The sequence below is a fragment of the Anguilla rostrata genome, chromosome 16 (assembly GCF_018555375.3).
Source record: "Anguilla rostrata isolate EN2019 chromosome 16, ASM1855537v3, whole genome shotgun sequence".
NCBI classification, from domain to species: domain Eukaryota; kingdom Metazoa; phylum Chordata; class Actinopteri; order Anguilliformes; family Anguillidae; genus Anguilla; species Anguilla rostrata.
This window is the reverse complement of record NC_057948.1, coordinates 2501255-2512899: the sequence shown is the minus strand read 5'-3', so window position 1 is coordinate 2512899 and position 11645 is coordinate 2501255. Positions and strand designations below refer to the sequence as shown.

The 11645-nt window shown below is 42.4% G+C and overlaps 1 protein-coding gene and 1 long non-coding RNA gene across 2 annotated transcripts in view; one reads left to right on the top strand and one right to left on the bottom strand.

Moving 5' to 3' along the window:
* Positions 1 to 11645, bottom strand: part of LOC135242400 (protein NLRC3-like) — a 1894071-nt gene that overhangs the window by 1374905 nt on the left and 507521 nt on the right. The gene's annotated exons all lie outside the window — the stretch shown is intronic.
* LOC135242451 (uncharacterized) overlaps positions 1 to 11645 on the top strand; it is a 641023-nt gene that overhangs the window by 350741 nt on the left and 278637 nt on the right. The gene's annotated exons all lie outside the window — the stretch shown is intronic.

The following is an 11645-nucleotide window of genomic DNA, read 5'->3' as shown; positions in this document are numbered from 1 at the left end:
TGATTGGCCTAGCCATAAACACATATACAGGTACAGTGGCTCATAATGGACAAACATAGCCAAATGATCTACATCCCCTTCCTTTAGCTCACACCTCCTATATAAAACAAAATAGCACTGGGTAAATATCAACAATACGGAACACTTTTTCTTACCATGTTGTTTTACAATTTTCGGTAAACAACCCAATAATTATATTCTTGGTTAAACTTAAGATTATCCAACAGCAAATTAAGGTGGATGAACAAATCACTTTAACAGGTAGACCTATTCATAAGGCACCCGGAATAGAATTCATCATGATCAATTTATACAGACGCGCTTTTGCCTTTCATCTGCGATCATTTTTGCATTGCAGAGAAAAGTTCGCGGGAATCAGTGCAGTGCAGTGATATGCTGCTGCAGTTGCCTATATATTGTGTGACAAAAACAAATTAACATTAGACCTTTGTTTCAGTAAGAACAAAATAATTCACCCATATGTAGCCTATATCCTTTTCCCTGGGCTTCCACAAAGTCCCAGACTATGGCTTATATGTCCCGATTGATGCTTTTTATTTTATCCTTTGTAGCCTATATGTACGTATTTATTGAAACTATCACAAGGTCTCGTCTTAACGGACTCTTAAAGAGATTAGCAGATGATCTCTAGTAGGCATAGCTTCCTCTTCTGCAATATTAGATTGATGTAAAATGATTGACAACACTTGTTATATTAAAACGTCATTCACAAGCCTTTACAAGTGAGACAATCGATTCGCTTGGCATCGATTGATAAACTTTTCAGCACCACAGTGAAGGCCAGCTCCAACTTACGATGTACCTTTGAGGTGTCCCTTAACAGTTTCCTTAAGGTATAGTCCGGGAAACACTCGTAAAAAAGCGGTTTCCCTTTGAAAGGTATACCTTAAGAACCTTCGTAAAACGTTAAGGTACATCGAAACTCGGAAACGCAGCCCTAAATCTTTTACCAGAAGGTAGAAGTAGGAATTTAGGGTAAAAGATGTGAGTGGGGTCTGATACTATTTTCTGTGCCTGTCTGATAACGGACTCCTCATACATCGTCTGAAGAGATGGGTGTTTCCCAACCCCCATAATATTCATAGCAATCTGCACCAGACATTGCATCAGACATTTCATTAGTACAGTCAAGTTACCAAACCATTGGTTCGCCTGTGCCACTGTGGCTCTTTCACCTTTGCAATCATGCCTGCATTGTAATAATCTGGGAATTAAGCAACAAACCGATTAAAACTGACTGAACAAAACGATATCTCTATTTTTCTTGAATTATACATAATAATAAAAAATAATCCACCATCTGTATGTCCTGTTCCGACTGCTGTTGCAGGCGGAACCAGCTTTTCTGTGCACATCCGGCCATGTAATAAAAAACAAAAAGCTATCTAGTAAACATTAGGTTTACGTGGTAGGCTACAACGTGGGCAGTCCCCATATTGAGAGAACCATATAAAATATTGCGAGCTAGCCTGCTAACGACCGAGATCTGAGACTCGGGGGACTTCCTGATTGCCTTTGCAATCCCACAGCCCTCAGAGTTACGCGAGCCGGCTGGAGTTTGCAAGGTTTGTTATGAATTAGCGGTAGCTAGCTCCCAATGGTAGTACATCAGAATATTTTTATGTTTAATGTTAGTCATTTTTATTTACTTTCTAACTTAGGCTACTACCTTACTGATGGATGGAAATAGAATTTAACTGCATCTATGGTTGTCATGGAAAGGTCAGAGTTCAGGAAAGTACCCGGATGTGCCGCGATGTAGCCACAAATGGCAAGTGCATGGCTGTTCATAGGTAAACCTCAAAAATTTGGAAATTTGTTGGAATCCAAGCATAGAAAGTTCAAGCTCATAGTGAATAAAATGCTCTAGAATGAAAGTTGGGGCTTCAGGTGTGTGTTGTACTCCCTGCAATAGTTTTCTGTTTGGTGGGCATTCTTAAAGTGCTCCTGTTCAGATTCATGGGCAAATCAATCAGTCACATAATCATAAGAAATGCATTTTTGATTTAGAGGATAATTACTTTGATGGAGCATGCATTTTTTCAGCTATAGTTATAATCAGTTACAATAGTAAGAGTTTGGGAAAAAAAAGCTCTCTATGAGTTCTACAGCTCTCTAGCTAAGTAGCTTGGTATGCTATTGGTAACCTACCACGCTGAAGTTGACTCCCGATTCAAAATTTCTGGTCCACCTTAAATAGGTTTGTTAGAATAATCCCAGTTCTAACCTTCCAAGGAGCCCACTACAGGCTAATATAAAAAATTGAATTTTTGGATTTGACTTCTCCTTAGAATTAAAACACTTGTTTATGACAGAAGGGATCCTTATGTACGTTCTACCCCATTTCTGTGAAATTTTACTGCAGAATTTTTGAATAATCGCACTTCAAACCTTCGATGTAATCCAATGGAGGCCAACTGAAAACTGTTGCCAGATCAGATTGACAGTTTCCAGCCCAATCACAATGTAAAACCTGCCCAATTCAATGAAAACCAGCCCAAATCATAACACGGCCGGTTTTAGGCTGCTGTATTAGGGTGGGCTGCGGTCGACCGGGGGGGGGGGGGAGGGGTGCTGGCGGGTGTGGATGCGAGGAATTCAGCTAATACCGCAAATTAAATCAACCGGCAGAGAAACGGTACTGGTATTTTCTGTGGTAAAATTTTATCACAATATTTTCTAAAACCAGCCTAATTTTGACAAAAGCAGCTCAAATTTCAACCAGCCCAACACTATTTTTACCCGCCCACCGTAATCAAAAGGAGCCCAACTGGGCCGCCCAATATGGTAACACTGATTGAGAAAAGTCATATTTTGTACTGGAATTTCTCCTAAAAATTACACAGTTTGGAGAGGGATTATTTGAAATTTAAAGCGGTGGGGACCTAATCTGGGAAGGAACAGGACCTGTCGTTGAGGACCTAACCAAACTGGACATTCTGATTCGGGTCCGGGTCTGGGTCCGGAACTGGAAGGAGTTTCAGACTAGTCGCCGCAGCTCTACATGTCCTTCAACCCCTAAAGACTTTGTATTGCAATAACAAACTTGCCTGAGTAATAAATAGACCTATAGAATTAAAATAAATTGGCTTAAACTAGCTGGTCAGCCCACTTACATCTGAGAAACGATATAAGCTTTGGGTAGCCAACTCTCTTATTTGCATGATGTAAAAAAAAAAACGTGAACGAAAGAGGTCATTAGTATGTTATTTCCCAAAGAACACACATCGCAGAGTGGGGTTGCCAGACTTTCCCCTAAATGTATGTAGGGGATTTAAACATTCATGGGGGATATATTACAGTGAAGATGTATGGAAGTCAATGACAGAGGGGGATTTTAAATGAGATATGGGGTAATATTTGTGAGGAATTTGAATGGGAGTTGATTGAAGATTTTGAGGACTTTTTTTTAGGAGTAACTGATTCAGGCATCTGGCAACACTGAGGCAGAGATGTAAACTAGGTTCAGTCTCAATTCAAGCAAAGAAACAGCAGTCATTTCCTTTATTCAAACGTAATATGTTAGGCTATAAGAACTCATCACCACTTTGTGGATAATTCGAGAGGTCAACATTGTTTTGACATTGGTGCAGCTAGCTTGATGAACATTGTATGATGCAGGAAACTGACACAACGCAGTTAGTCGACACAAATCGAAATATAGCCAAGGCAAATAAGATCAACACTCCCGCTGCAGTTAAAGTAATAATCTCGAAGATTTTCATTAAAATAAATGTCTGTTAAGTCACTATCTATCGCCGAATTAGGTAACACAATGGTGATTGAGCCTATTATTATATGAATTTATATTATTATTATTATTATTATTATTATTTATGATTAATGAACTGGGTGTCTGTGGCGACATTCCCGGGAAAAAATCACAAGCGGCGCATAGTTAGTGATGCGTTTTCCATCACCCATCAGTGGTTGGTCCGCCAGAGAGGGTAGGCAGAGCTAAAGCTACAGGCTTGCTCTTCAACTCACTTGTGTGTGAGCGGCGTACTGTTTTTTCGGTGTCTGCTACAATAACAGAGAAAGTTATGGGACCCTAAAAAGTTCTTGTGTAACAAGAAGGTCATATTATTTGTTGATGTAGATTTCGTATTACATTTGATGACAATGTAACGTTACTAAATTACATAGCTATTTGCACAGCTAACGCTAGCTACCGGACCATGTCAAGAAAGACAACATTGGTTTAGACAACGTTGCGCACAGTATCCATCTCTCATATCAGGTAACATTGCGTTAGCTAGCTAGCTAATGTAATTAACACAATCCAATGTCAGCGAACAATTAGAAAAAACGCTAGCTAACGCTACCGACCTCGCCAACGGTCTCTCGAATGCAATGCTACCTTGTTGCAACATTGCAATGTAGCTAACTAAAGGGGCAGGCAACGGCTCTGTTACTAACCAGTTCACACCGCTGCAGTTTTCTCTGCAACATTCTAAAACCGTTTAGTCTCGTTGCAAATCATTGATCTGAACTGGCCTTAACGTTACCGTTATTTACATTGCCATCAAGTTCATCAGTATATTATAATGATAGGAATAAAGCCGGGGTATACGTGGATCAGAGCCGGGTCTGATTTCTGTGTAAAGATGTCAAGCCGGAGAAAACTAAACAAAAGAATACGGCAGTATGGATTAGTATTGTTATTATTTTATTACGCTTCCTCATATGTTCCTTCAGCCTTGATGCCCTTTTTTTATTAAATCTCCTTTGTTTTTGTGTTATTCTTCTTGTTCTGATTGCTAATTTAATGCCCAGCTCAGCTTTATTCTCGAACAGTTTAGCTAGCAAAACCAGAAACACCAGGGGTAACATTTTGTAAGGCAAAAAAAGGGGCAATAAACGACTGTTTATTGTACACGAGATACATAATTGCACGAGCCACAGCGAATCCCGCGAATTCTTCTCTGCAGTGTAAAGATTTTCATACCGGGCAAAAGGTGGATAAAGAACGTGTGTGGAAATTGATCACTAATTCAGAACTACCGCCCGGTATCTCTCCTCCCTTTCCTATCCAAAACACTCGAACGTGCTGCATCTAACCAGCTCTCTGCTTTCTTCTCTGAGAACAACCTGCTTGATCCCCACCAGTCTGGCTTCAGGCCTGGCCACTCGACTGAGACTGCACTCCTCTCGGTCAGTGAGTCACTCCATGCGGCACGAGCAGCCTCCCTCTCCTCTGTCCTGATTCTTCTAGACCTCTCCGCTGCATTTGACACTGTGGACCACTCTACCCTCCTGTCCTCCCTGGCAGCATCAGGGATCCGCGGCACAGTCCTTGACTGGATTGAGTCCTACCTCTCTGACCGCTCCTTCCAGGTTGCCTGGGCGGGTAAGGTATCACCACCTCGTCCCCTCACCACCGGAGTTCCCCAGGGCTCAGTCCTTGGTCCCCTTCTCTTCTCCATGTACACCAGATCCCTTGGCCCTGTAATATCTGCCCATGGCTTGTCCTATCATTCCTATGCCGACGACACGCAACTCTTTCTCTCCTTCTCCCCATCGGACACACAGGTCCCCGCCCGCATCTCCGCTTGCCTGAGGGACATACAGAGCTGGATGGACAATCACCACCTGAAGCTCAACCCGGGAAAGACGGAGCTAATCTTTATTCCTGCTCTATCCTCTCCCCTCCTCGACTTTTCCATTTCTTAGGGGACACCGTAGTGACATCATCACCCTGCGCCAAGAATCTCGGAGTGATGATGGACAACAGGCTGTCCCTCTCCAACAACATTGCAGCAGTAACCCGGGCATGCAGATTTTTCCTATACAACATCCGCAGAATCCGCCCCTTTCTCACCACCTACTCAACCCAGCTCCTGGTCCAAGCAATGGTTCTATCCCGCCTGGACTACTGCAACTCTCTTCTGGCTGGACTACCGGCATCTGCCACCAGACCCCTGCAGCTCATCCAGAATGCTGCGGCTCGTCTGGTCTTCAACCTCCCCAGACACTCCCATGTAACTCCCCTGCTCACTACCCTCCACTGGCTGCCTCAAAAAGCTCGCATCAAATTCAAAACATTGGTTCTAGCATACCAGGCAGTCAAGGGATCAGCCCCAGCATACCTTCACAAGATTTTCAAACCCTACATGCCAGCCAGATCCCTCCGATCTGCTACCTCAGGACGCCTAGCACCTCCCCCTCTTCGCACCTGCACTTCCAGAACACGTCTCCTGTCTGTTCTGGCCCCACGATGGTGGAATGACCTCCCTGTGGAGGTCAGAACAGCTGAGACTGTGACCCATTTCAAACGACGACTGAAGACCCACCTCTTCAGGCTGCACCTCTCCCCATCCCTCCCTTCCCCCCCGTAAATGACTAAACTTAGGGGTGTAACTAGGCAGCTGTTTAATACGTGACTTAGTTGATGCGCCAGTCTTAACGACTACTTGTATTTTTATTTATTCTTATTTTTCCATAGATTGCGTTGTTGCCGTTCTCGCTGTTAGTGTTAATCAGTTTAACCACCAGGGTCCAAGTTGAACTATGCGGTTGTTCCCTGTACTTGGACCGGTACTTCTCTCTAGGGGTTTCGTCATACTTGTTCCTGGTTATGGTTATACACTTTGTTGTACGTCGCTCTGGATAAGAGCGTCTGCCAAATGCCTGTAATGTAATGTAATGTAATTCTACCCCAGATCTGCTACAGCATTTTAACCCGGCTCGGCAGTGTAAAGACAGTTTAAGTTAGCCTAATGTTAGACAATGAATGAGTATGTACATAACATTACTTTTATAACAACCATTTTTTATTCAGTAAATAATAAGTGTTATAGTTGGCGTGGCCCAGGTGCCAACTGACTGACGTCACACAGGCGACAATGGTTGGATCCGGTTGGATCTAGGCTATGGGAAGTGAGGTCCAAAAAAACACCTGCTATTACCGCTTCTCGCCATTGGCACCGCCATAGAGAACAAAACTGAAATCTTCGAGATTGTAACTTTAAGCAAGGCACGGCATTCAGTAGAATTACAGGTCATAAAATTAGGACAGGCACTGACTAAGAAGATAAAGAGTGCAAAACCTTTCAGCAAGGTGAGGATTATCTGAACTATGTTTAATTTTCTGAACCCAGCAGTTTTAACCGTTAACACCCTGGTTTGGCATCCGGCACTCTGAATACCGAATACAGTGCGTCAACAGCTAAAACACCTCATTTATCAAACATGTAAAATATATTTATTTGAATTAATTTAGTAATTATTAGCAAATATATCAAATCTAAAGACAAGGTTCAACTACCTTAAAACAATTAACAAAGGTTATAGACATGGACAGTCACACAGGGAATGACTGAAAGAAGATACCAAACCACAGTGTATTTGTCCCAAAGTAATCTAAGCATGTGCCAAGACCTACATTTAGAAACAAAAAGGCAGCAGAATATTTTTAAAAAACCCAGAGATATAAATGACCAGACCTAGGCGTTAGAATGCTAACTACAAAAAAGCCACATATTTTATCTAGTGGGAGGGGAATGGACACCCCCTCAGACATACACACACACATTCACACCTCCAATAGCTACCCCCAAGTTTGTGCTCTGTCTTATATCTAGGCTATCCTGGCCGAGTGTTTTGAAGCTTCCTATGGCTCAGAACAGCCAAATGGTGAATTAGACTAACTGAAATGTAATGGTAAATGGACTGCATTTATATAGCGCTTTTATCCAAAGCGCTTTACAATTGATGCCTCTCATTCGCCAGAGCAGTTAGGGATTAGGGGTTAGGTGTCTTGCTCAAGGACACTTCGACACGCCCAGGGCGGGGTTTGAACCGGCAACCCTCCGACTGCCAGACAATCGGTCTTACCTCCTGAGCTATGTCGCCCCCCTGTAAAATCAGTTAGTACACACACACATAATTTGGCTGGCCGTTTTACAACTTGTTTGATCCACTATATCCAATATCTGCACGGATATCAGCATCAGCTCTTCTGTTGTTTGCACATTATTTACTCGTCAACCTCATGCCACTTATTTGTGAGCCAGCTTTAAATGCTAATTGAGTGAATTGCACAGAAACATGCCCATATTGGCTATACATTTTTAAATCTACTAAATGTTTCTGAAAGTCCTGTGAATCGCATAATAACATAGGCCTGTGCTAGGTTCATGTAGGAATTCACATCCAAAGCACAGTAGGTGAAATTACTTTCACTAGGAACTAGAGTCTGAAGTTGGAATCAGTCGCTGCATGACTCTCGTTCTCGTTTGTGGAAGTCCATCCATTCATTATTTATACCCGCTTATCCTGGTCAGGGTCACAAGGCAAAAGGCAGGAATACACCCTGGACAGGTCGCCAAACTATCACAAGGCACACACAACATTCACTCACCATTCACACATACTCAGAGTACCCGGAGGAAACCCACATGAACACAGGAGAACATGCAAACTTCACACAGAAAGGCCCAGGCTGGGATTCGAACCCAGGACCTTCTTGCTGAGGCGACGGTGCTACCAGCAGAATAAAATGTCATTGTATGCACAATCCTTTCAGAAACACCACAATCCTGCAGCACAAACCAGTGTGTAATGGAGGAGTAAAACTTGCCTTCAACAAAAGGTCAGTGTGTGAAAGAGAGTGGGGTAAATGTATGGATTTCATTAGAGTTCATAGCAGGAAAATGGAGATGGATGAAGACTGCAATGTGTGACAGGCCTGAAACATTTTACTATGCAGGTCAATGTTTTACCATATCAATCAGACAGTCTGTATCCAGTTCTCACTGGTGACCTATTACAACAGGGACAGGGATTGTTTGACATTAGTACTTTCTTTTATTGATCTATTATCCCTCGTAGTTATTTTATGTTTTAAAAAGATTACTTTCAGCAAGGTCCTGAAAATGAATGGGAGTGAATTGGGAGCTGGACAACCAGGAGGAACGGTGATGCTGTTAACGGTTAACAGGGACAGCTAGTTGCTAGTATTCATGCTATCCAAATACAATGGGTAAGCTCCAAAAAATTACTTGTGAAATATCCCTTTAATTATCCTGGTACCTAATTCATTTCATATGAGGATTGTGGGTATGCATCACAAGTTCTTTGTGTGTTCTTTTTCTTTATATATCAATCTGTTGGGGAGAATCACGTGACCTACTGGGAAGATGGCTGCCTGGTGATTTTGCTCCTTGCCCTCTCTCCTCTTCATTTAACTGTTTTCATTACAAATGGCTAACTTAATTGTTCACTCCCAGTTCAGTTTATTGGTGCTGTTGACCAAGATATAAAATATGTCAATTTCTTCAAAAACAAAGACTCCTTCAGGCAAGACTCACCCAGAAAGGGACATGATGAGGAATCCTGTGTCATGCTATCAGCCATTGTAGAGGCTGTGTTAGAAAAACACAGACAATATTTTGAGACACAGCTCTCCCGGATCGAGGGCGAAACCCAGTCCATACGAGCTGAAATCTCTCATTATTCGCTCGGCATGAAAGAGCTACAGGCTGAATTTGCCGGTTTGCAAGCCAAAGTTAAACTAGCCGAAACCGCTGCCTCACTGCACCAGGCCAAACAGGATCAGCTTGAGGCTAAAATGGCGGAGCTGGAGGATAGGAGCAGGTGATGCAACCTTCGCATTGTTAACCTACTGGAGAATTCTGAAGGATCCGACCCAGTTGGTTTTCTTACCAATTCTCTCAAAGAGTCATTCCCCTCTCTGGCTGACAGGACTATATAAGTAATGAGGGCTCACCGTTTCTATGGCGGCTGATCAAAAACAGCAGACAGGCCTGGAACATTGATTATTAATCTGCTGGGGTACATGGATCGACAGCATATTTTGCAAGCCACCAGGAAATCACCAGTGAATTTTAACGGGATAGACATTAGTTTTTATCCAGACTTCAGCGATTACACAGCACAGCGGCACAGAGCTTTCTCTTCTCTGCTGGCAGTAACCTGTGATCACGGTCTCCAGACGTTCCTAATATACCCAGCCACGCTCAAGCTCACTCACAACGGTGCACAGCACCTTTTCAAGTCTCCGGCTGAGGCAAGTCAGTTCATCAAATGTCTTTCCTGCTAGAGCTGCTCCAGTCAACTGCAAGAGCTGGTATGGTGAAGCGGAAAGGTATGGGAGCAACAACAGCTCAGCAGTGAAGCGGTAGGCCACACAAGCTCACAAAATCATCTTTCCATGGTTGCAACACTCACTACAGAGTTCCAAACTACCTCTGGAAACAACGTCTCTTATTATGGATTCTCTGAGATAAGCCACAGAATTAACTCAAGATCAGGCACTGGGGTTTGAGGCTAATTTAACAGTTCCCTGAGAAGACCTCACTCTGGCACCCATTATATCCTACGATTCCTCTACCTTCCTATTTTCACTCTATCTACAGGCACTATGCTGGAGATTCTAGGTCAGCCTATACCAGAATAAAGCAGAGACCAGGGTGGTACTACTGGCCTTTAAACATGGTGCATTTACTGCCTGCCCTAGCCTCCCAACATAGAAACACAAACATTTAATTCATAACCAAACGTATCCCTCTCAAACCAAACTTAACACAATTTTAATCATAACATTGAAAAGAAGTTTTATCCTGCAAAGTGGCTTAAAACAAGGGATAGAAGGAATGGGACTTAAACAACATTTGTTCTTAGTATTAAAACCTACAATTAGTAATGAATTATGCATAGACCAGGAAGAGAAGGGGAACCCCCCTCTTTCAAACACATGGCTGGGATTCAAACAACATTTATTCTTAATTTACTAAAACTTACAATTAAAAGCAAGGATTGTTTTATCTTCACAAGCACTTTGGCAAACACAACCATAACTAGAACTTCACCAAACTGAGTTTGTGAAGAAAAGGTGTAAAGTGCATTTACTTTACACCTTGGGGTCGCTTGGTAAGATCTTTCTTACATTACATTGCTATGAAATGTTCTGTTGCCATTCCATTAAAAATTTATACCCATAGTTTCGCGATAAGGGATGAATAACGTAATTACGAAAATAACATTATTTACCTTAGATAAACATTGGATCGTGTGGCCCCCCCTCGTGGTCATGTGGCCCCCCCTAGTGGTTGTGGCCCTAATCAACCGTATAGAGCTTTTATGCCGGCCCTGCTTTTGAAGCAAACATGAGCCTTTGGTCTTGTGTCTCAGCTTTGTCTTTCTTCTCAGCTGTGTGTCTTTGGCTTTGATCAGTTTTAATGTGGGAGAGACAAGCTGTGGTTTTGGTTTGTCTTTCATTCGTTTCTTTCATGAATATTCAGTATTCATGCTATATTACTAGACACAGCCAATCATTTATTTTGATAAATCTTACAATATGCATATGTATTAACCATGTACCAATCAGAATTGTGTATGTTATTGTTAAAACACTTTTTGCTTATAAGGTTCCGGATTCTTTCTGCGGAAATAAATCCTATTTCTTACATGGATATACTGCATCATGCTGGTTATCCTAAGGGGAGAATTTTCTCTGCCCAACGTTATAAACAATTACAACCATTGGTAAATGGTAAATGGACTGCATTTATATAGCGCTTTTATCCAAAGTGCTTTACAATTGATGCCTCTCATTCGCCAGAGCAGTTAGGGGTCTTGCTCAAGGACACTTCGACACGCCC